Source organism: Archocentrus centrarchus, chromosome 7 (genome assembly GCF_007364275.1).
Source record: "Archocentrus centrarchus isolate MPI-CPG fArcCen1 chromosome 7, fArcCen1, whole genome shotgun sequence".
NCBI lineage: Eukaryota > Metazoa > Chordata > Actinopteri > Cichliformes > Cichlidae > Archocentrus > Archocentrus centrarchus.
Window position 1 is genome coordinate 16,418,826 of NC_044352.1, and position 26,963 is coordinate 16,445,788.

The window sequence follows — 26,963 nt, forward strand, 5'->3', positions numbered from 1 at the left end:
TTTCATTGAGGATAAACTGGAAACACTATCAGCTGCTGCTATTTCTGCCCAACACCTTTTCCTCTTTTTTTATCCTTGCACACCTGGCATATTGCATTAACCCTGCAGATTTAGATATAGTTGAGAGCGGTTGTGCTGCATCCAAACAGGTGGACATGATCTGGCTACCTCACCTTAACAAGACGTCCCTGCTGAACACCATCTGCCAAAATATCTCCACTCTGCCAGGAGCAGAATGAGGAAGCATGTATGAGCATGAACTGACTGCAGAAGCTAAGTCAACACATTCTCAGGCCCAGCTTGTCACATTCTGACCCCGTCTTGTTATACGTCAGCAAACTGGGTACCGCTTTAGTGCTGTTTTATTCACCTTGCAGGGTTTCGAACAGTAACTTGCAAAAGATAAAGTATAAACACACTAAACAAAGTTTGCATCTGGAGGCATGTGAGGTGGTGGTCTAAATGACTTGCAGCCAGAATGAACCAGATTCACTCCCATATAGGACTGCTATTTTTTAAGTTTTAATTGTCAGAAAATTCAGGGTTAAGTTTTTAAATATTTCTAACATGCTAGAAGGTAAACTTCTTCCATCTGAAACATGCTTGTCTTCCATTTTCTTGTCCCACCACAGTGACAACACCATTATCTGGCAACTTTCTTACAGCCTCTATTTCAGACACTGAGGTAATTGCAGCTGGTTGAAAAGATGTAATTCATTTACACTGATTGATAGATGAAATCATTTGGTTTGTTGATCATTTGTGAAGAAAATAAACATCAAATTACTTAATAACCTGAATCATTGCACACCAAATCCTAATCTTGCCCAAGGCAGCAGGAAGGACCCTGGCTGTTGTGAAATTTACTTCATTAAGGCAAATAGTGGGTGAACTGTGTAAACCGAGTTGATCATAAAGATGAATACAATTTCATTTAATACACCCGCAGCAAAAATTATGTGAATTTATTACATTTTCCTCCTTTATTGCAGTTCCTTGAATAAAGTGTTGAAGTACAATTAATTTTAATAAGGCTTCAGTTTGAGGGACAGCGTGTAATAACAAACTTCTCCAAGTGTCAGCATTTGCAATGTTTTTCATAATTTCAGGGATTCATTTCTTTTTCATTTCACACTTATGCTCACATTGTTCTTATTTGTTGGATTCTTTCTTTGCTTGATCCTGTTTCCACAACTGAAAAATGTGCTCGTTAAAACTTACAGTAAGCCAAGTAATCATTTCCTGCCTAAAATTCATTTAGAATCACTGCCCACATCTTCAGGCTGCATGGTGCACTGACCCAAACTATACTACACTGCCAGTAACAATAATTTCATCAGTAAATAATAACATCCAAGCTCCCATACAAGAATAAGTCATCCACGAACACAGGACATTAGTCTAATTAGTTTTTCTGTCTGGAAGAGTATTAAAGCAGGTTAGACACAACTGAAATAACCAGCCACATCACAAAGAGACACAATAGCTATCTCTGTCTGTACACTGTGTGTGTGAAAGCTGGAATCATTCACTGCTGAGGCTGTCACAAACTGGGCTGCATGGCTGGGACAACAAATGGAGATGTATGCAAGTCAATTTGTTTTAAAGAAGATGTAAGATGGTCAGGCTAGAGGGGTGTCATGCTGTATGGTGCAAACAAAAAAGAGAGGATGAGAAAAAAAATGTCAGCTAGGACAGAAACTGAGCTTCAAGAGCATGTTTAAAAGGATCACTGCCATACTGGGCTCAGGTGTCTGCAGTTTGAGAGGCGTTCCCATCTGCCAACACTTCGTCTCCAGTACCTGCAAGGAACACTGCCACAAACCAAGTAAGAACCAGACAGGGCAACAGAACAGAGAGGTTAATTAAAAAGTTTGAATGAAAATACACGCTTCTTTTTCCTCCTAGCCGGTACCAGCAAAACACGAGAACAAAGAAAAAGAAAACAACCCCGAACCAAAGGAATAATGTAATTTTCACCTGAGCATTATCCAGGACCAGCAGATCTGTTCTTGTCACCTGTTAGAAGATAGCCAACAATAGTAAGCTAATTTTTAAAATACCCCGCCATGCCATGGCAGCAGTGATATAAAGCAAAAATAATGTACTTGTTTCATTCTGAAGGTTTTCTTGATATCAAATTCAGGCCAAAACCACACTACTTATTTTATACACACTGCCAGCATACAAAGAAAAGTTAAATAGGGTTTAAGTTTTGAATACAAAGGTAACTCTGAATGTTTCAGCAAACATTAATGTCTTGAGAATATGTGTAGACATTAACTGGCATTGTGCCTGAAACAAAGTGAGATACTGTCTGCTCTGAACCATGAGTGTGTTAAGTATTACTGTTTTCCCAGAAATTGGAAATGGATGGATGGATGGATGGATTTATGTTTTCCCATCAGATTTTTTAAAAAATCCGCACCTTTCCATGCTTAAGCAAAGAGCAAAAAAGAGCAAAAATGACCCATAAATGACTTACAAACTATTATTCTGATGAATTAACTGGCATGAGATATGATCCATAAACTTCAAAAACAGTAGAATGCTTTGAAAAATAGCATGTACAATAGAAATGTAAACTGTAATTTACAGTAAATTAGCTAAAACATGCAAAAACACGCGATAAGTTTAAAAATGTGAGTATTACAGATAAGTGAACCCGTCTGAAGCTACAGCTGCAATAACAACACAGTCACTGAGGCAGGGCAGTAACTGTATACTTAACTGTGCCAAAGGCTAAATGGTTATCTAAGCCTCAAGCCCCCATACATGAACTATTAAAAACAATATAATAAGCATACTAGTTTTAAGGTCGCTGATTAGAATTTAAATGAAGACATGTTTGAGTGAAGTTAAATAAGCAGTAAAAATAGAGGCATTAATAGAAAAAGATATTTTTAAGAAATTATTAGGTGTTCGTCACACCAGCCAAGAGACCAGTTGGCAACCTCCAACCACTAAGGAAAAATACTCCCTGACTGTTTGGCAAGTTGTTACTGAAGGTTGCTGGCAGTTGCTAGGTGAAATCAGTTGCAAAGAGAGTGCTGCACCAAAAACCTCCCTGATATTGCTTCAGTCGCTAGCTCTCCAAGTTTAGACAAACTGGATATGTGACTTACCACTGCAACCAATACATTTTAAAAGTCATAAATTTTAATTTGCATGAGAACGATCTCTCTTTCCAGTTTGTGTCACACAGTTCCACTACCATTTAGCAAGAAGTTTGCCAGCGTTTGCAGACAATTCAAACTACTAGTGACCATGGCAACCTGCTATCACAAGGAGGTGCAGGACCTCTTTTCTGAGACCAAGTACATGCTAGGGACTGCCAGCAACCACTGGGGAATAAATACTTTCCCTGGCAAGCTGTGGTCTCCAGGGGGTCACTGACTGGTTTCTATATGTGCATGAATGGGCTTTTAGCAGTTATTTCACAGCAACTGCCAGCAATCTCCAGCAACCAGCCCAGGAATACACATTTTTCTATTGTAACCAGTGATTGCCAGATGGTTGTTGATGGGTCTCCAGGCCCGTGTGACTGAGGCCTTTGGGAACATATTTTTAAAATAAAGAAAACTCTAATTTTAACAGTTCCAGTGGAACAAAAGTGTTGGATATGTGTAAAAAAAAAAAAAACAATTCACATTAACTACTTCATATTTGTGTTACGTTTGTTTTGTTTAACTTTGTATTGTTTTAATGTTTTATGTTCATATCAAAAGAGGACAGATTTGTATCGTTGATGTTTTAATTTTCATGTTTGACTCCTCAATAAAACTGTCTGAAACACAAACACATTAACTACTTCAGAGTACAGCCAGAACCTCACAGATTTGAAACAGAAATTCAGAAATTAAATTCAGTTTCATTTATATATAACCAAATCACAACAACTCTTGCTTCAAGGTGCTTTATATCGCAGGGTAAAGACCCGACAATATTAGAGAGAAAATCCCAAAAATCAGACACCCCCCCCCCCCAGTGAGCACTTGGCAACAGTGGGAAAGAAAAACTCCCTTTTAACAGGAAGAAACCTCCAGCACAAACTGGTTCAGGGAGGGACAGCCATCTGCCATGACCAGCTGGGGGTGAGGGGAAAGAGAATCAAGCAGAGGGAGATAGGATAAAAGACATACATGGGAGAGAGTCAGAAATTCCTCCACAAATATAGAAATATAACCTGAATACAATCATTTGGCAACCTGTTGAATCAAGCCCCTTATTAAAAAGAGACATGCTGCAGACAAGCTACAGTTATTGATGCAGACTGACTCAGACTGACTGAAACATGTTAGCAATCTATCACCGATCTGTCTGCGAGTGGTTGCAGTCAGTCCAAGTCAGATCATGATCATGATCATGAGGCTCCCTCTTACCAGGTGACCTGTGCAATCAGCTTGTGATGGAAAGTGGTTGCCCAGAGGTTCAGGGTGTTACACGCTCAACCTCTGGGAAACTACTTACTATCAGATGTCAAATGAAAAAATTCTATTTATACTTTATTTGGCATTCTATTCATACTGGTGCTTTCTCTTACGTTCATTAATAAAATGCAGTATGAATAACTAAATAAATAAATTCCAGTATGCATATAGGAAGAACAGGTCCACTTCCTTCTACAGGTGTGTGGTTGAGAGCATCATAACAACGTGCATCAATGTTGTGGTATGGGAACTGTTCTGCTTCTGACAGGAAGGCTCTGCAGAGGGTGGCCAAGTCTGAACAGAAGATCACCAGCAGCACCTTCACAACTGTAGAGGACATCTATGTCAGCAGATGCAGGAGTAGGGCACAATCAGGGACCCCTCCCACCCCGTTCACGGACTGTTCTCCCCACTCCCCTCGAGTCGTAGATTACACAGCATCAGAGCGAGGTCAGCCTGGCTGCAAAACAGATGCTATACCAAAGCTATCAGACTAACAAACTCTGCAACTCACTAAAATCAGATTGCTGGCAATATTCTTGTGCAACAAAACCGCTGTCTGTGCAATACATAACAATCTGATGTGCAATAACAGCGCAAACTGCTCAGCTACCAGACCACTTTTCTTTCTTAATAGTTAGTTATTATTATATTCTATTTTCATAATTATTCTATTTATTTGTAAATGTACACCGTCCATAGTTTCTTTTGCAACTTGCACTGGAGAGACCTCAGAATCTGAATTCCGTTGCTGTCGTGTTTTACATGAGAAGAATGACAAAACTTTTTGAATCCTCCTTTTAATCCTTTGAAAATAAAGAACTTCTCTGCTCATATTGAAGTCAACATTTGGAGAAGCTCCCAGCCCCCACCCACCCCCCAACCCCTAGTTACTGAGTGATAGGACATCCAAAACTCATTTTACAAATCATGTGTGACAGTGCCAATGCAGCTAATCTGCCATATGTCTTTAATATTAATGGTGCATCTGTAATACAGGTGTTCTACACCCTCATCTTTGCCTGAGGAAAACCATTTGTCATTAAAATGCTGTCATGTTCAGGTAGATTAAGGTCAGATTTGGAAACCACATACAGGTATTTTCATCTCTTTGAGTATCGTCAGCATCTGCAGTCAATTATTGATGTGTGTGCACCTCCTGACAATTTGCTGTTTTATTTGCATGTTTTGTTTTCTTTTTTCTTTCTTTCTATCTTTCATGAAAGGTGGTACAAGGAATAATTTTACAGCAATCGACATGTATTATTCATATTGCTCAGAAGCAGAATTATGCTTGCAGTGGAATGATATGATTTTGTAATAGCATGTCAGTGTCAGATATGATTACCAGGACCAGACAGGCAGTGAAGGCATTTTTAGTCATTCTTGTGATGTAGGTATAAGGAATACCAACTGGCTTATCTTTAAATCCTATGCTTAAATCCGAGTGCATAAAATTTGTGCAGGAAAGTTTGTGCTCCTCCTAAATATATACCAGAGGTCCAGACCTCTGAATGTAACTATCTAGAGTACGTTAAGTTTAAAATATCAAGCCACAGATGTCTGGGCATGCTAGCATGATATGCCAATACTGAGAAGAAATACAAAAATGAAAACAGTAATTATGATGCAAAAGCCTAAATAGAATATGAAAGTTTATCATGAAGTACAAACTCAGCTGTACCATGTTAACTTTCCAGTGTCTTTCATGCTGCCAAATCTATGCAAGTGTGTGTTTGGTAAATGCTGAGCCAAGTCTGACAAAAGTGAATGCTCTTTTCTACACTGTGCTCTGTTGAAGGTGGACAATAAGCTCAGTCCTGAGGGTGGAGCTCAACCCTCTGCACACAGATGCTGTCAAAATTTGACAAAACTTCTCTCACTTCCATCTCAGTTCTTCCACTTTCTGCTAAAGTGGTACATCAGCTTCAAAGATCTACTTTCATTACTGCAATTTTACATTAAATTTATTTACTGTTGATTCACATTACAATTTTCATTCAGTTTATTTTTGAATATGATAGTAATTTACTATGGAATAATGTTAATCAGTGTTGGCATTATTTACTTTGTCTATTCTATGATTCTACCTCATTCATTAGTTTTGAACATTTGCATTTGTACAGTTTCTGATCAATTAATTTGTTCATAATACAAAATGATAATTATTAGTAGGAGCAGGAGGCTGAGGAAGGGGGGTATTAGTTCAACACAGGCTCACAAAAGTCAAAGGTAATGCTGCATCCATGTAACAAACAGCTGCTTTCAGGGTTAAAGTGGGATTTGGCAAGATTTGTATTTTTTACCTGGAAAATACAGGAACCTTTAGGTACCGTGTGATTTTGGTGATGTTTGTTGAGCTGTTTAAAATGTTGCATTTAAAATTATCTGCAACCATGTGGTGACTTAGCTGTCTTCATGGCATCAGCTGGAAGGACCCCAGACTGGAGCACATGAAAAATGAACTCACTTAACAGTATTTTGTATTCAATTACTCATTAACTGAAAATGGCAGAAACCTGTTCCAGATCATTCCAGCCCACCTGTGGCTGCTTTTGCTTTAATGTTTCTTTTGTCTGAAAGTTGTCGTCTTAATTCGTAATCCATCTTTTGCTTGTTAGTGCGTTTGTTTTTCTGTGTGCACTGATCATTGCAGGCTTGAAGCTGCATGTATAAAGGTAGCAAAAGCTGAGACAGAATCAGGAGAAAAAGTGTGCTACTTTTACACTGAGTAATTACTTTTAATGTTTTGCTGACCTTGTACACTCAGCTGACATTCCTCATGGCGGATTTAACAATCCGAGAAGCACAAATTTAACTGGATTAAACATTTAAGCCTGAGGAGCATCTCAAAATAGTCTCTTAAACACTAACAGATGTGTGTATGTGTACTTCTCTTACTCATTTTGTGGAGTCTGTGCATAGTTCACATCATGCAGGACTCACTTGGATGTCTTTTCAGGATCAGGGGAGGGCCTTAGAAAGTAGCTGTTTGGGGTGGGAGGGAGGACTGATATCTCGATTTCGTCTCTCCAACACTTGATTTTCTGTCAGTCTTCAGCTCAACATGTTGTGCTTCCCCATGATGGCAGTTAGTGAAAATCTGATTACTTGATTTAATAAAGCCCCCGGGCTGTGCACAAAAGTCACCCCCCCTTATTCACTCATTTACAAATCAACAACGGGTTACTAATGAGCAGTAAATTAACAACTCAAAGAGAAATATTACCATCATTTTGCTTCTTCGCTGACAGTTATAATGTACATGCCATTGCATTTTTTTTTCACTAAATTGTGAATTTTTTGTACACTTAGAGTCGATAAATTTGCACATGTAGAACTGAAACACTCACATAAAGTGTAGTTAACTCAACAAATAGGAAGTGATTTGTGGCGTATTTCTGATGTATGTTTCTGTATCTGTATCCTGAACACTGATCATGAGTTTTACATTTTTAGGTCCATATGTTTTTGGACAGTAAAATAGTTTTTCAGATTTGTCTCTCAACGTCACCACAGAGGAGTTTAACTCCAACACCTGAGCTGTCATTGAAAGGCAGCCTTTCAGCTTGACTTGAAAAGCTTTAAAAAAAATTTACATTAACCTTTGGGGAACTACACCCATTTGAAGCCTCCTGTTTCAGAGGCTTAAACTTAATTGGATGAACAAACATTATTTTAAATATAAGAATTGTTTTTAAGACTTACAGTGCCTTGCGAAAGTACTCGGCCCCCTTGAACTTTTCAACCTTTTGCCACATTTCAGGCTTCAAACATAAAGATATAAAATTTTCATTTTTTGTGAAGAATCAACAACAAATGGGACACAATCATGAAATGGAATGAAATTTATTGGATGTGTCAAACTTTTTTAACAAATAAAAAACTGAAAAGTGGGGCGTGCAATATTATTCGGCCCCTTTACTTTCAGTGCAGCAAACTCACTCCAGAAGTTCAGTGAGGATCTCTGAATGATCCAATGTTGTCTCAAATGACTGATGATGATTAATAGAATCCACCTGTGTGTAATCAAGTCTCCGTATAAATGCACCTGCTCTGTGATAGTCTCAGGGTTCTGTTCAAAGCGCAGAGAGCATCATGAAGACCAAGGAACACACCAGGCAGGTCCGAGATACTGTTGTGGAGAAGTTCAAAGCCGGATTTGGATACAAAAAGATTTCCCAAGCTTTAAACATCTCAAGGAGCACTGTGCAAGCAATCATATTGAAATGGAAGGAGTATCAGACCACTGCAAATCTACCAAGACCCGGCCGTCCCTCTAAACTTTCATCTCAAACAAGGAGAAGACTGATCAGAGATGCAGCCAAGAGGCCCATGATCACTCTGGATGAACTGCAGAGATGTACAGCTGAGGTGGGAGAGTCTGTCCATAGGACAACAATCAGTCGTACACTGCACAAATCTGGCCTTTATGGAAGAGTGGCAAGAAGAAAGCCATTTCTCAAAGATATCCATAAAAAGTCTCATTTAAAGTTTGCCACAAGCCACCTGGGACACACCAAACATGTGGAAGAAGGTGCTCTGGTCAGATGAAACCAAAATCGAACTGTTTGACCACAATGCAAAACGATATGTTTGGCGTAAAAGCAACACAGCTCATCACCCTGAACACACCATCCCCACTGTCAAACATGGTGGTGGCAGCATCATGGTTCGGGCCTGCTTTTCGTCAGCAGGGACAGGGAAGATGGTCAAAATTGATGGGAAGATGGATTTGTTTGACACATCCAATAAATTTCATTCCACTTCACGATTGTGTCCCACTTGTTGTTGATTCTTCACAAAAAATTAAAATTTTATATCTTTATGTTTGAAGCCTGAAATGTGGCAAAAGGTTGAAAAGTTCAAGGGGGCCAAATACTTTCGCAAGGAACTGTAAATGAAAGTCAGTTGAGATGCTCTGCTAGACCTGTATGCTCTGAGATCAGATGACTGATGAGGCCATTTAAGGATATCTCATTTCTTTGCCCTGAGAAGCTCTTGTGGTGCTTTTGCAGCGTGCTTTGAGTCAGTATTCTGGCCAGTACATTCATTCAGTTTTCAAAATGTGCCAGACTGTTGATTTGGCCACCCCTAAAGTTTTTGCTTTATCTCTAGTGGGTTTATTTTGTTTTTTCAGAGTAATAAAACCCTTGTTCAGTTGTATCAACATATCTTTGGGCCTTATATTGCCTTGCACTGAACAGCTGCCAAATGCAAGTTCCACTCTTGCAATTAGTTATTTTTTGTCTGCTTAGTTTGTCATGGAATCGCAAGGGAAGAGGCTTCACCTGGCCAAGAAACTGCTATTCATACAAATGTCCAATTACTTCTGAACCTCTGAAACTGGCGGACTATGTATTAAAATGGCTGTAATTCCTCAGTTAATACAATATGTTTTGCTAAACCCCTTGAAATAAAGCTGAAAATCTGCATTTCAATCACATCTTGGTTGTGTTAAAATCCACTGTGGGGGCCAGAATTAGCAAGATTTCGAACCTAAGAGGAAAAGTTTCACCCCCGCGGCACATATTTTTATTCAGCAGAGCACTCATCACCATGGCAACCAAGAGCCAAAGCTTTGGAAAAAGTGGCAATTGTTGAATTTTAACTCAAACTCTAATCATTTTTTAAAACGTAAACAAGCCTGTTAGTTGCCAAAAACTAACCAAGCTGTTTTTATTGACTAAATCTAACCAAGTAGGAATTAAAATATTGCAAATGGCATGTAAACACAAACTTGGTGTGTTACTTGAGTGGCAAAATTATTCATGGTACCATCAACCCCTGAAGCCTTTAGCCTCAAGCCTACAAACCTGGAATTTTACTCTGTAAACATGGAAAATCATGTATATCAACATGAATCATGTGATACAAGTCAGACCACCTAAAGAAAAATAAGTCACAGGTGGTGTGGACACATGCAGAGGAGAGATAGTGGATATACTGCACAAAGGATGTTCAATATGGAGACAAAAGAGCAAGACCACAGAGGAGATTCATGGATGAAGTGAAGGAGGATATGCAGCGTGACCGAAGATAATGCTAAGGATGGGGTGAGATGGAGTCAGATAAACCACTGTGGCGATCCCCAAAGAGAGCAGCCAAAAGAAGAACAGAAAAAAATAACTTGAATTAAAAGTATAAAATCATTTGATGAACTGCCATGATAATGCATGATACTGCATTAAACACATAGGAAGGTTATAATCTACTAGTACATCCTAAAAGTATTGTAATTTATGTAATCTAAAGTGTTTTAAGCTTTTTTTCTATCCCACTCTTATTGTTGTTTGTGTGTTCTCCTTTACAGTTTCTTGTATTCTTCTGTGCATAGAGAAAGCTTTGTGAATGTGTGTGTCCCTGTGGGATATTTCATTATTACCTAACGTCTTGTCTACTGTGGCCATACTGATTTTCTGTGTTTTTAAGTGTCTTCTTAAATTCCCCTGAGAATGTTCCTGGATTTAGGAAAGACTAATAGAAGCAATAACAACATTCACTACAGTCACAATGAGAGAACATGTGTTTTTGTTTTTGGGGTGTTTTCCCCCCTGGTAAAAGAGACAAACAACACCAGATACACCTCTAATTCAAAGTACATCTGAAGTCGCAGCGCAGTAAAGAAATTGCGATGTTTGTCTCTCTGCACTGTTGAAAAGCCTTTGTTCTCTGACTACTTGGAAATGAAAGCAAACATGATGAATTGCATTATTAAACTAGAAAAGTATTGAATACTGAAATCGTTATTGTTGTCCACAGGACAGGCATTAGCAGGAGATGCCCACAGGCAAACTCAACTTCTCGTGCATCTCTACATGTAAAGTGCATTTCCCACAGAAATGCCCTCACAAGAACTCAGATCCAGGACCTGCTTGCTGTGAGAAAGAGTGCTAATCTCTGAGCCACCATGATGCCTGATTCAAATAATGAACTGCTGCACAAAGTCACACTTGTCCGGAAATTTTTTTTTAATACAACAATTTTTTTTTGAGCTGTGTGAGCAGACTACAGAATTTATGATTTTAATTCAATGACCTGATTTTCTTTTGGGCACTGGAGACAGACGTGTCTCACAAAGCACGTCTGTCATTCCATTTTTATCATACATCCAGTCTAATTTTCTTGGATTTGCACTCATGACTGAAGTGCAGCAATTCACCATTATATGACAAGAAGTGGGCATTGTTCTTGTGTCTTGACTCAAAAAAGAGGCACATGTGCAGTTTTTCTACACTGTCTCCTATGAACAACATCTATATTCCACTGACATAAAACTGATTTGTGGCCTCAAATGTGTTTTGGAAGTTACTTTACCTTGATTATGTTTTTATTAATATAATGTACCATGTTAAATTTGGATACTTAACATATCAGTCAGATGTAACTAATTACCTTCTGTGCTTTTCATGGTCACTAATATCTGCTTGTAGAATTAAAAAAAAAAACAAATTGGCACTCTAATTGTTAATTTTAAGCATGCAGCATTTGATTCAGGAGAAGAAAGGATTCTTTGACTAACATGGAAAACATCTGCAGTTATTTGGAGCACAAGATCTGATATCTCACATAGCCTATTGCTTCCTGAAGGCTAAAACAAGATCATAGTTTTAGCCTCCAGCAAGCAATTTTGTAACCTAACAAAACTGACCCAGGATACAAACTATGCTTAAAACTTGACTGCCTTTGTATTGGCAACATTTAGGAAATTATGCTGGTATATGGAGAGTCCATATATCACATTAGAGTCTGCATCCAAATATCATGTCACATTTGACCTCTGATCTCACTTTTATGTTTCACATCTGCCTTTCTTTCAAGTTGACCCCAAAATGTGTTCTATCTTTAAAGAAAGTATTGTCAAGAGAAAGAGAAGTGTACACAATGCTTAGTTTGTTAGAAATATACAGTAATATAATATTATATAATAAGCTCATGTTATTCATGTCCAGTAATTTGGAAATCAGTACCTATTATCCATTACCTAGTCTTACATAATGCTGGTGTAATCAAAATTAAAATCTGTCCTGCTGCCCTTATCTGATTTTTTACTGCAATACAAACTACAAAAAGAAAACAAAATGAGCATATGCAAAATACAATATTATTCCGTGGCAGAGGTTTGAACCCTCGGAGTCTTGAGGCCTTCTTGTTGAGGTCAGGACTCTGTGCAGACCAGTCAAGTTCTTCCAAACTCTCTTTATGGTTTGTGCACTGCTGCGCAGTCATGTTGGAACAAGAAGGGACCATCCCCAAACTGTTCCCCCCAACTCCTGGAAAACAACCCCACACCATAATCCCCCTCACCAAACTTTACACTTGGCACAATACAGTCAGACAGGTACTGTTCTCATGGCAACCGCTAAACGTAGACTCTTCTGTCAGATTGTCAGACGGAGAAGTGTGGAGGGAACACTGCTCTAGAGTCCAGTGGTGGCGTGCTTTACACCACTGCATCCAATGCACTTGGTAACTGGTGACCTCTGCATGCTGTGCGCCTTCCGCTGACCCCGCTGTTGTTTTACGTGGCCTGCCACTTCATGGCTGAGTTGCTGTAGTTCCCGATCATTTCCACTTTGTTATAATATCCCTAACAGCTGACTGTGGAATATTTAGCAGCGAGGAAATTTTACAGCTGGACTTGTTGCACAGGTCGCATCCTATCACAGTATCACGTGATAGGATGCCACCTGTATCACCAGTAGCACTGAGCTACTGAGAGTCACCATTCTTCCACAAATGTTTGCAGAAGCAGTCTAGGTGCTTGGTTTTATACACCTGTGGCCTTGGAAGCGTTTGGAACACCTGAATTCAATGATTTGGATGGTGAGTAATTTTTCAGGAGGCCTTTTCAGGGGCCAGAATGCCATCTGGGCTTAAAGACAGCCAAGACTCCCCAGAAGAAAAAAAAGTGAGATTTTATTTCTTTTCAGATGAATGAATATCCAGTGCTCTATAGCCACAGTACGGCAGTGGTCTTGGACTCACTACTGTGGTGTTTGCTGGAGCGTAACATTCCCATTCACTCTGGGATAGAGGTGGTCACATAGGAAAGTCTCAGGGGAATTTCTCCCATTATAATGGCTCTGTCCTGGTACAAGGCATTCTGCCTTCTGGTAACTTCCCTCACACAGCCAAACAAATGTTGGACATGGATAACAATTTTTTTTATAAATTGACATGCATGCCTTGCAGGTGTTGGTCCTGCCACTTCTGAAGTGGAATTGCCTGATGTCCCTAAGAGGGCTGTGATGCCTCCTGTTGGATTTTACATTGGCTCACTTGCATTGTAGGTGCCACTTTGGCAGCATGAGCCAATCCAGTGCTTATTTCCCTTTCCTGCATGTAACAACAGGGCTGTAAAGGCAACAAATAAATTATTACATATTTTTTTAAAGCTAATAATATCTAATAAGTATCTAATGTTACTTGTCTACACATCCAAGTTTGAGAGAAATGCAAACACATAAACATAAATCTTATATATTGGAATGACAGATTTTTGATATAATATGATATGGATTATATCACACAATTATTTCAGATTTACCAGAGCCACAAATTCTATAGTGAAAAGGGCTCAGTTATTCAACAGCTTATGAGATACAGAAAAATCAGTTTTGAATGGAAACACAGTTCAAACTGTTCCACGGAAACCTTAAGACGGTTAAATGTCTCTCCCATCACTGCCCTGTTTTCAGCCTCAGTCGTTTTACATGAACCAGCCTCATGTATTATCTGATCTGACAGATCATGAGGCTATTTTTGCATCAGTTTGGGTCACATATGCTCTGGAAAGTCTAGACCAGCCCCCCTTCCCACCACCTTCACCACCACATACATGCACACTCATACACGCAAACAACAAAATCAATAAAACTGCGCCTCTGCAACAATTTCTGGTGCCCTGCAGAGCAGCCACAATTTAGAAATGAAAATATGAATGCTACAGTATTAGTATTACAGTAATATGAGAAAAATATAAGATAATATAAAGGGATTTTCCAGTCCTATTGTTATTATTTGTATTATTTATGTTTCAGGGATCATCATTCTGTGCTTTTTTGGAACAACTATTTCCATAATTTGGGAGCTTTGGGAAAGTAAACAAGAAGTGTAATTCTAATAATGCCATGAGTGAATTAAAGAACCAACCCCCATTAATTCAACCTATATTTACCAAAATTAAAGGTAAACTGAATGACCTTTTAGAATGTCCTAATGACTATCACAGGATTACTGACACACAAAATACTACAAAACATTAATATCTAAATATATATATATATTTATATATATATATATGTGTGTGTGCGTGTGTGTGTGTGTGTGTATTTATTTGGTCATTATTTCTTCAGGATTTGTATGAATGTTTATCCCCCAGGAAGATAAAACTGAATTCATCATGTCTGCATGTTTAGATTTAACTGTGGTTTAACTCCAAAGGAGGCAGAGGTGGGCCACTGAGATCTAATGACAGCTTATAACGTTTATGCCTTTGTGAGCGCTGTCTTCATCTGAATCTGCATCTGAACCCTGAATGTAGATGAGACGTTAAATCCAGAATTTTTTCCCAACTGTATAGCAACTCATGAATCAAAACAACACGCATTCTGCCAAATAATGCTCCTTTACCAGTAAGCTAATCTAAGTCAGTGAGAGCACGTTTTATGCTTTTTAAATACAGAAGCTTTGCATAATTGTGCATGAGATGTGTTTGTGCATGCGTGTACAAAGGCCATTGCTGACCCTGCATCTTTGTTCACATCCGCATGTTACCGCATGTCTACATCCCTTCTGTTACTGTGACAGCACCATATGTCTCTGTTTCTGTCCCTCTCTGTTGCTCCCCATTTATTTCACCCCACATCCACAACCCCCATAATGACTCATAACACTTATACAAGTGAATTTCTAAATGACATACTTTCACCCCGTGTGTTATGAGTCACATCCTGTTTTGATCACATTTGGGAAATCACAATTTTAACATATGGAACACAGAGTAAACTATATACTCATGTTGCCCTTGTGCATATCATGTTTCAGATCTGTACTTACTGAGCTGCATTTGAACAGTTAAATATAATTCTATTTTGCCTCCATTAAAACTGGGGGATGGCAGTTTGAATCCTAGCTCCTTCTGTCCGCATGTTAAAGTGTCCTTGAACAAAATACCGAACTCTAGTTGTTTCTGATGACTATGACAGTCCCTTGTATGGTGATTAGTGAAATCAAGAGGTAAAGGAACAGGAGGTCACTCTCCAGGAGATGGGGAGCTTCTTGGTGACAGGTCAAAGGTTTCGCACCTATCATACAAGATAAAATGGTCACAGGAACAGGTATTCACACTTCAGAATGTGGGAAGCTGCCTGGTGGCCTACAGGGACTATTTACATTAACCCATTTTGTATATTTCTATAACATGGTACAGCCTTGACTTTGTTATCAACATTTAACACAAACTATGGGGTATTTTAGACAAAAGAACAATATCAGTGCTGGCTATTTTCACCAGAATGACATCCTATTTTACTGGTGTCGAACGCTGATGTTCACTCAGTTTTCCAAAAAACTAGACCTCGACACAAAAGTATCAGTGGGCTTAGTTGTGCATGGATAATTCGTGTAATTTGAGTGTTTGCAGATCATAAGTTGGTATGCAGTGGGGCCCTGATATACGTGCAGGCCATTTATTTGCAGTCTCCCTCTGCTGTCCCAGAGTAACCTCTCAGATTTACTAGTGCATCTGCAGGGTTCATACACATTGTAGGATGTATATTTGGAAGAAAAATGACCAGGCAAAATAACAGTGTATATCTAATAAACATTTGACATTTGTCAAATCTGACACTGGGGGTCACTTGAGTTTTTAAGTAAAAGGAGTTGTGCCCATAGTTCCAGAAATAAAAGCCTGATCATTTATTTATTTCCAATTTTTTGCTCTGGCATCAATATGGCATCAATATCTTCTGCTTGTATCTGTACAAAAGATTAAGGGCCCCGTTAAAGAAAATCTGTTTTGGATAAAATGTGACTGCCTTCATAGGGATCTTTGGAAATTATCCCTTCTTATGCAACTCTGTAATGATGAGGCTTCCAGCTGTCAGACAGACTACAACTTATCTCTCATATATGGATTTACTTTCCACAACAGGCTTCTGTACAATTAACTTCATAGTGGAGCAGTTGTGCTGCTAATCTCTCTACTCACTCATCAAGCTGCAGCTTATCTTGATTTGCTTTTTACTGAGCATATCTGTCTTCACGTTTGCCCCAGTCTCTCACCCTCACTGATGACATGAATAATGTGAAGGAGAATAAAGGGCATGGATGAGAGAAACCTCTGCAAAGAGGCAATTTACTTGAACCACTATATTGGATAATAGACACAGTTAATAATTTTCTGAATTTTAATGGCAAATTATTAACATTCTAACATTAACACAGTACACAGAGCAATTATACTCTAGGTTTATACAATAAATCTATCTGGTCTTTTTTGTGATTCTTTCTCAATCTGTGTTTTTGTGATTTTATCAAATGTTATTAGTCATGGCCAAAGTGCTGCCCAAAAAAGTCTGCATTTGGCTAAGGCATCTAAATTCAATAAAGCAATGTTTTAAGGTATTTGTTCATGTGCACAAGGGCACATACAAGCACAGAAGAACATTATCCATGTAATACAAGGGTTATTTTTTTTTTTTTTTTTTTTTTAGGTTGACCAAAGAAATGATATCCAACCAGCTAATGCTGATAGCAACTTTGAAACACTTATAGAAACCAATAAAACATCCCCAGTGTAACATCTTTTTGAAAGAAATGTATTCTGGAACTTTCTGAGGTGTTTGGCTGCTTTTCTGTTTTATATCACGTCCACTTTCCCACACTGTCAAACTCAGCGCTGACTTCATCGCTTCTAGTTCAACCATCTTTATGCCCACCTTCCTTGAGCCAATCAGCTTCCACTCAGTGCACTTTAAACAGTATATCGTTGCTCATCTGTTATTCTCCCTTTAACACTCACCATTTCCCCTTCACCATCCAAGGGCTCCTTCCAGTCCTCCATCTTGGTCTCCACCACCACCACCAGCCTCTAGACGCCAGGGGGTCCTGCTCTAATTCCTATCATCACTGGAATTCCTTTCTACTTTGATGGGCCATCTGAGTCTAATTGCCAAATAGCTTAATTGTATTCCTTATCAATAAATTATGTTCATTTCCTCCTAATGATCTCCCCTTCAGCAGCAGTTGCGTGAAGGCAGTTTGTCGATGGCCTGTAAACCTGCAGATAGCATCTGTTGTCGATGGAGGCAATGTACAAAACATGTGATACAACTGTTCTGTGGCAGCACTCTTGTTTGTGTTGCTCTTGGTCAGTCAGCCAGCCAGTGAAGAATGAAGTGAAACAGGGTGTTAAAAACAATGAAAAGTGTCTACTGTCTGTTCATATGTTTTTTTGCTTTTTTTTATTTTTTATGGGTGTTTTTTGCACTGCTCCCAGTGAACTCCACTGTTGCTTCCTTCCCTATTCTGGCCCACTTGTCAACCAGTCAGCACTGACTGACACGCAGCATCATCCATGTCCAGCAGCGTGCAGTTGAGATTTTGGAGGACTACACTGGAAGACGTGTGCATTGGTTGAAAACCTCTCTCCGTGCACTGTCTGTAGGGAAATATAATAAATTACGCATAACACTTAATGTAAATTTAACTTTTATTTGTTTACGAGTCAACTTCACATAGTTGACCATGGCATTAGTTCAGGCAGACAACAAAGTCAAGCTCCAGCACATAAACTGATCTCAGTACAAGCCCACTTCAGGTGATAGTTTAGTTGGTATCCTACTCCAATATAAATCTCATGTAGATGTCACATGATTTAGGCTGGTTTAGACTGCATACACTGTATATGTGCAAGTAGCCCAATCTGCAATCCACCTGCCCCCAGCTCTCCCTGTTTCTAACTTAAGCCTTGTAATGCCTTGCCTGGACACAAGTAACATTTCAGTACTGGATAGTTTCAGTGCTGGCATGCTAAAAGAGATACTAAAGTGAGTCTCTTGAACTTCCCAGTAAAGAGTACAGGTCTATTTCACCAAACACCACAAGTTAGCAGTCGCAAGGCATCCACTGGAAATGTAATGAATGAAAGCAATTTCATTCACTGGCACACAATTTTTATTACACATTGCTGTGAAAAACAGAAGAACAGCTGGCACTAAAGTAAATGAATGAATATTCCCATATAAGTCAAACAAGATTGTATGGGCCCGTCCCTGTTTTGCTGTTCAGTCAGCTGCTTAGTAAGTCAATTGAAATGTGTTTTTTTTTTATACATAAATGTTACACTTCATATAGGCTACCTATAGACCAGTAACAATATAGTCAACCCTAACCCTAATGATGGATTACTTATTGATCAGGACATATATTTTACTGTGTCCTTGCAGCCAGGGTTGCCTTTATTGCCTGTGAAAACTAGAACAGCCGTCTCTGATTTATTGATGTTCTTCTCCTGTATTTCAAAAGCAACAAAATACATAGTGTGCATCTGGGTGAATGTTTGTGAATGCAGTGTGTGTGTGTGTGTGTGTGTGTGTGTGTGTGTGTGTGTGTGTGTGTGTGTGTGTGTGTGTGTGTGTGTGTGTGTAAAATTCATAGATTAAACAGCTTGTAAATGCTGAAAAAGACTGAAGCTGTTACCAAGGGGTGTTTATCAGCCTGACTTACACAGATTGAAGCAGTTTTTTTTTCTGTAAAAAGAGCAGCACTCACCAAATTTAAAAGCACAGTCAGTAAACTGGAGCAGAATCAAGGTATCATCTAGGTTTAGTTCATACACGGTCTGAGTCTAATAAATGGCATCAGTCTGGTGACTGTTAAATCCACAGTATAAGATTTGCAATGTTTAGATATTTATTAAGATTTGTCATCACTGACATTTAGCATGTTCTCCACTAAGAGGGGAGAAATGGAAGATTATTGGGGTTCAGTCTATTTTGGTCTCCATATTGTCTGTGCAGTAACAACTTTTCTACTCCACTCTCCTTTCTGTTCCTCATATTTTATCTTAGTTTTCTTTCTAAAATGTGGTCAATTGTGATGTGTAAGAGTGGTCACATTATTGTTATGCAGTATCAGATGTCTTGCAGTATTACTGTACACAGTACAACACAGAATGAAGCTGCTGGTGGTTTGGAAGAATCTAGGAAATCGTTTATCTGTTTTCATGTTAATGACTCAGCTACGAGTCTGACTTGTAGCCATGAGGTCCCCCTTCCACCCTTCCTTTCTGATTCTCTCATCCAACCATTTTATTTTCTTGCTACCTTCAATCTCTCACTCACTCTCCCTATCTCCTCTTCTTCCCGTCTTGGCTTCTTCCGCTGTCACTCCTCGTCTCACTCTCTGTCAGCGCATCTGTCCTTCATTGACTCCATTTCTGCAGATCACCCAGGCCTTTTAGCTCTTTTGCTGACTATTTCCATTGCTCTGCATCTCCTTGTTGTCCCCTGCCTCCCAGTTCTCTTATTCTCCAGCATATTCCTCAAAATCCATTTCCTCTCTGTTGGGTTGTTGCATCCATCTTATGTCTCATCACTTCATTTTTTTTGTTCAGCATCAGAGGCTTCTCACTCGTCAAGAAAGATAAAACCCAACCAACTCTCCCGTTTTCTTTTGTATAGAATAAACTCATATTCATGAGCACACATAGCATCACTGTCACTCTGGTGTCCACTCACATGCAGGTGCATGCACGCACGCACGCACGCACGCACGCACGCACGCACACGCACACACACACACATACACACCCTTCAATACAGTATGTCGGCAAAATTATTGGGCCACACTTCTTGATCAGGTGTTTTCAGTCTCACTGCCACATGTGTATAAAATCAAGCACCCAGCCATGCAGTCTGCCTTTACAAACATTTGTGAAAGAATGGCTCGTTCTGAAGAACTCACTGAATTCTAGTGCAGGACTGTAACAGGATGCCAACACTGCAACAAGTCAGTCTCAGTGACCGTGACAGTTGACAGCCTGAAGAAAAATACATTTTAAATCTTTGAATGCATTTTTTAAGTATTTCCTCCACTTTGTGTAGTCTGAACTGTAGAGTGCTCTTTTGTAACTCTCAGAGGATTTTTTTTTTTTTTATCATACTTAGCATACTTGTTACTCTCAAGTCTTCTGGGAAAGTATCAACAAGAATCAACATATTTTTAACTTATTTTTGTAAAGTTGAAGCAAGTTGGAACTCCTGAAGGAGATCTCCTGAGATTAACTTTTAGAAAATTAAAATACTTTAAGTACTTGTACATATCACAGACATTTGCAATTTCTTTTTTGTTGCTTTATGTGCTTCTCTGTGACTTTAAATCAAATGTGTGCATTTTTGTGCTGCCCTGCATTACAGAAAAGAGACTAAAACATGAACATCATTCTTCAAATTTTCACTTAATATTTCTTCATTCTTGAGCTTTTTTTTTTTTTTAATCCATTATGTCTTCACTGACTGAGGTCCCAAGCCACTGTTTCAGAGACTCGTGGGATTAAATTCAAGGAGCCCGCACACCTCGTGCCCAGTCTATTTTGCTTTTCCTACTATTTTCCTCTTTTCCCAATGAACTTGCACACTCGCTGACAAGATGGGCTGCATTTCTCTTTCTGTTCCTGGTTCAGTTCACTACTCTGGTTGATTCTTTACCCTTTCTTTGCTCTTTATGAATGACCCACCCTTAATGAGAAATGCTTCACTCCATGTAACGTAGCAGTTTTGTTATGATACAGTCACACTAGCAACTTTGGTGGCTTAAGTCAGTCTGCAATCAGTTGGTAGTTGAACTAAAATACTTAATATGCAACAAATGAGCCAGTGTCAATATTTGGTTCATACTTAGACTAAAGGCCCAGGAATATTATTTTCTCTGAAAGAGAAAATAATATTCCTGGGCCTTTAGTAACGGTTGGCCCAGTTTCTAATTTCACTGGACACTTCGTACTTGGAGTGGAATGAAAATGGATGAAGTGATTTTGCCAGAAGAAATTATTGAAAAGTGTTTTGAGAGATAATTTGCTGCATGACCTTACAAGAAAATATCTGTCAAACACGTCTGTCAAAGATAAAACAAACACAGACATATCTAAAGGCTGTTTATTTAAAAATTAAACTCACAGGACATCAAAAGGAAATGTAACAGTCTCTTACAGTCTTGCATTAGAGGTGAACAGCCAACTAGGGTGGGCAAAATGTAGGAGGCATGTTGAACTCTGACAGAAGGCTACTGCAGAGCTAAGGCAGACAAAATAAACCAACAAACAAAATATTTAAGGAGAAGACAATGTGTAAAAATCTGGGAGAGGGAAAGAGGGGGAAAAAACACAAACTAAACATGCAAAGAGGCAAGAAAAGTTTACTTTAAAGAAAGAGTAATGGGTTAGCAAGGTGTTGAGCCTGAAGTCAGACTTTTGGAGATCTTTTATCTGGTTAGATCACATGACAAGTGCAAGTGCACAAAAATGACTGTTTAAAAGACAGCCCATAGTCACTGGTTTACACCTAACTTGCTGCAGAATAAGTTGTACTCAAGAGTTTCAATTTGCAGTTGGCTGTAATAGGTACCATATTCTTACAGTTCTTATTACAGGCTCTGAGAGCAATAGATTCTCAGCTGATAGACTGTAAATGCAAACCTGTCGAGCCAGACATTAATGCCATGCTGTTGTGTAGTTAAAGTAGCTTGCTGCAGTAAATGTATGCGTCACCTCGCCATGTGAATTTACATGCATTCAGTTCAGTGAATGTATGTGGATGAGAGAAGACGGATTGTAAACTGATTCCACTGGTTTTTAACAGAGAATATCTCCCTGGGTGCTTTCTAGCTGCCCTTAGAGGAAAGTGTCAAACTTCTGATTTTCTGAACTTCTTCTGTGGTTGTAGGATTTGTTGAGTGAGCTAACATGGAGAAAGCTTTTCTATGTTAATCTTGCTTTGTAGTACAACCCTAAAGGTAAGGGAGCAGTCAAAGAAGAATAGACCGTTTCCCATCAAAGGTGGAAAAAAAAAAATTAAACATGGGAAGAGGAAGTAAAATGAACTGTGGCTCAACCAAAGAGGGATTTTTTTTAATCAAATAAAGTGGGAAGCAGGTGAGTTAGCCATTGGTGTTCAGACCTTTGAAGGAGTAACTATTAGCCAGTGATTCAACACGTGTCAGGCTTGGCTGATTGTTGCCAGTGACATTTAAAAAAGAATAATAAATCATGTTTTACAGTTTAACATAAAATGTGAAGTTTAAAAATAAATACAAGATAATAGCTCTGTATTGCATTTGCTTTCTTAGAAAGACATTTGAATTTCCCCATATTTTGCCTTCACTTCACCCTCACTTGTTGAGGGTTTGCTGATTAACTCTCCTGCTCCTCGTGTGGTCATCACGGTCGACTATGTAAGGCTGACGAAATGCCTCAGTCATCGCCGGATCATTGTGTCAGCAAGAGGTATTAAGTTCTGGTTTCTGACCTGTTCATGCTGTCTGTCAATATGATTCTGGATCTAACCTTTGTCTCTGTGCAGACAGTCATCAGTGCAGGAGATTGAGGTGGAAATTGATGCTTCAAATCTGCTGTTAAAATTTAGAAGAAAAAAAAACTATTTAAAGTAACAACAATGCCCTTTAAAAAATGAGAACAAGAGAGCAAGGAAAAAAACAGTGATGGGAAGACAAAACAATGCAATGCCATAAACACATGGAAACAGCAGGTAGCACTGGACTTCTTTCTTTTTATTAACATTGCTGAAAAATTAATCTGTTTAATAAACTGTTCAATCAGCTCAAGACTGTTAATTTACTTCAGCAGCACTAAGCTGTCTGCTTCAATCACTTTATTAAATTTGACACTTTTAATATTTTCTTAGAGTGTTTAGTACTGGGTTGAAGCTGGTTTGGCTTTCAGAAGAATATGGCATGCAGTACTGTTATAATGAAACATCATTAAGATTTATACTGGATAAAAAAAAATCTCATCACCCCTTGCCTTGAGTCTGGTTATGGCGATACAGCCACGTATCATAGATAATAAAGAAGTCATAAAGAATGCCATAAAATTCATGATATACAGTTTGCCAGATGACTGAGTTTATGCAAATTTAACTTTAATTATTGCTCTTTTAAATTATTTTAATAAGCTGTGCAATATCATTTTCTGACCTTGCCAGAGTTAAGTTGGTTATATAATTACACATTTCATTATTATCTGATAGATAGATAGATAGATAGATAGATAGATAGATAGATAGATAGATAGATAGATAGATAGATAGATAGATAGATAGATAGATAGATAGATAGATAGATAGATAGATAGATAGATAGATAGATAGAAAGAAAGAAAGAAAGAAAGAAAGAAAGAAAGAAAGAAAGAAAGAAAGAAAGAAAGAAAGAAAGTGTTAATATTCATTTATATATTGCTGACATCAGTGACTGCATGCAGTCTGAACCTTGTAGTTTGTGGGGAAGTATTAAACTAAAAACCCAAATGCTTTAGCAATAGGCTTTTAAATTCCTTTTTGGCTCCTCTTGTAATTTGCAAGAACAAGTCAGTCCTGTGTGTATGGCATCATAACTTGCCAACAGCAACTTGCGCACTTTTTTTTCAGGCATGATGCAAATGTGTTCAAAACAGGACATGACTCTTCCTTTCCTTCATCTTTGGTAGGTGGTGAAAGATCAAAGTGGTTCTAACTCAAAACTAAGTTACAGAATTTAAAAAAAAAAAAAAAGTTGTACAGCAGTAATTATATGGAGAGAAAAGTAAAGTGACATACAAATGCATGAATCACTCTCCAGTTATATTAGCAGCATGATACTTTCTACCTGGTACAACTACTATCAACAGATATGTTGAAAACAGGTTGTCTGTTTGATGATATTTTATGAGTTGTTGTATTCGCTAAAGACAAACGCATCGCTGACACATAATTAGAATGGGCAAAGATTGTGTCTTCTCGACAAATCAGAAGGCGTCCCGCAGATTTCTTTATGATTTATTTATTGAGTAGCTCAAACAGCTGAAAGTATTTCCAGGCTGCAGCGCACACAAAAAGAACTTGCTTGGCATCGTTATAAATCTAACTGTGAATCAGTTTTATTTAAAGAAGTTACTTCCAGCTGCCCCCCTTATTCAGAAGGCATCACCACAGTAGCTCCATGTGTCTGAGTTGATTTTGAGTTTTTATCCCCTTCCTGACACGACTCCAAAGGGATTTGTGTCTCCTCCAGGTATCACACCAGGGCGCGTTTGCTTATTAGGTGAATATGCAAATCACTAAACTATGTGAATCAGTTCACCTTAGTAGACATTAATCAAACACGTCAGAATGCTATACAAGATTGTGCTGGGTGACATCCATAATTACTGCAGTTTCAATTTCAATTTAATTTGCTTCCACATCTCATTCCCACAGCAATGCCAATAATTATAATTAAGCACAAATGGTCACCACCTTTCAAAATAAAGTTACAAAAAATTATGTAGTGTCTAACCACATCAAAAATGTCTTTGTCTGTAATGTGATCAACAAAAATAATGAAGTAATCCACTAGAATAAAATAAAAATGTATTTTCTAACAAAAATATGGGATTAAAACATCAATTTAATTATAATTCAGATAAGACATGGACATCAAACAGTGATAACTTTGCATACTTTTTCTTTTGTAAAAGATACATATTGAGAAGTAATTTAAACAAAGTTACTCATTCGTAAACCTCAAATCCCAAATCAGGGAGATCCAGAGCTGTTGGACCCTGACTACAAAAGCAACAGAGTCCTGTCAGTAGATCTGAGACTGTGCTCTGTCTCATTAGTGGAGCATCAATTTAGAAATGTAGCTGGCAGATGAGCCACAAAGTACTTAACATCTTATATAATTTCTAAATCTAACTGAACAGATGGAACAGGAGAGATATGACTTTGTGTTTGGGGAGCTAACTTTTAAAATGCTGGAAGTCTTAAGATATGGTGCCATGAAAAATGTGACAGAACATTTTATTACACCTTTTTCAGCAATAAAAGGCTACATACTGTCATACATTGATTATTTGCAAAAGTTTTTCAGAAATTTTTCAGAACATCCAGCAAATCCTGTCAGAAAAGGCAATCCCTCAATTAATATCTTATAAGAAATTGCCACCAGTCCCTGACGGGCCACAAACGTGTGTGCTATGTGAATAATAACTATACTGAGGTATGTGCACTGCAACCGAATGATGAACTGTGTTGTGTGCTGAACTCAAATCAAAATATATTCAGAACACTTAAGTGAAGATTTTTTGTTACTATCAAATACACTCACAAGCCACTTACAAAGTACAAACTGGCCTAACAAAGTGGTTAGGCCAAATATGACTAACCACAAAGGGGCTGGTGATGTTTACATCAACTGCTCATTAATGTAAACATGTAATTAGCTAATCACATGGCAGCAACTCGGTTCATTTAGGCATGCCAACATGTCTTTCAAGGTGACCTGCTGAGGTTCAATCTGAGCATCAGAATGGGGAAGAAAGGTGCTTTAAGTGACTTTGTGGTATAGTTGTTTGGGGCCACATGGGCTTGTCTGAGTAATTCAGAAACTGCTGATCTACTGGGATTTTCCCATGCAACCATCATAAACAATATGAAAGCATGGATCCATCCTGCCTTATATCAGCAGTTCATCCTGGTGATGGTGATGGTGTGTGGCTTATTTTCCTGGTGCACTTTTTATGCATTCAAGTATTTCTTTTTTAAGCTTCTGCTGCAGTCTCATCAGAACACATCTTTCTCCTTCACACATCACACCACTGGATATGAAAGTGTAAAATCTGTTTACAGTGAAATGCTGCACTCGTGCTGTTGCTGTCACTCTCAAAACAAATTACCGCCATTGATCACATCACAGCAAGTTAGGTGTGTTGGAAAATTGATTCTGCATTGTAGAAAAGGTGACATGCTTCAACCTTTGCGAGGCTAACAATGGCTGTTTTAGAATTCTTAGAGTATGAAGGTAGTAAAGAAGGTTGAGTGGCTGACACAGTGAGACGTCCCTCTAGTTTTTTCAGGACGTCAGAGACAAAAAAAAAAAGGAGAGTGGGGACAGAAGAAAAACTGACAGGTTTATTTTTTTCTTACATTAACAAGTAACGAGATTTCTTTAATAAATTTTAACACAGATTTACGTGTAGTCACTTCTCTGTGACACCTTTATGATGTGCATAATTTGAACTATCATATTCACTGTGACTGAGAGGCAAAGGTGATTTTGTATTTGTTAAGTTAAATCAAATAATAATAATAAAGATAGAAAAACACAATAATGGTGGGCAGTGTAAAGGGAAATAACAAAAGATTGTGCAAAAATGAACTATATCTGTCATGGTTGCTGTGGCAGGCCAGAAAGGCAGACCCCAAAAGCAGGACTCAAAAAAAGGTGCAAAAATGAACTTAAAGGACTTTATTGAAAATGAGGACTGTATAAACA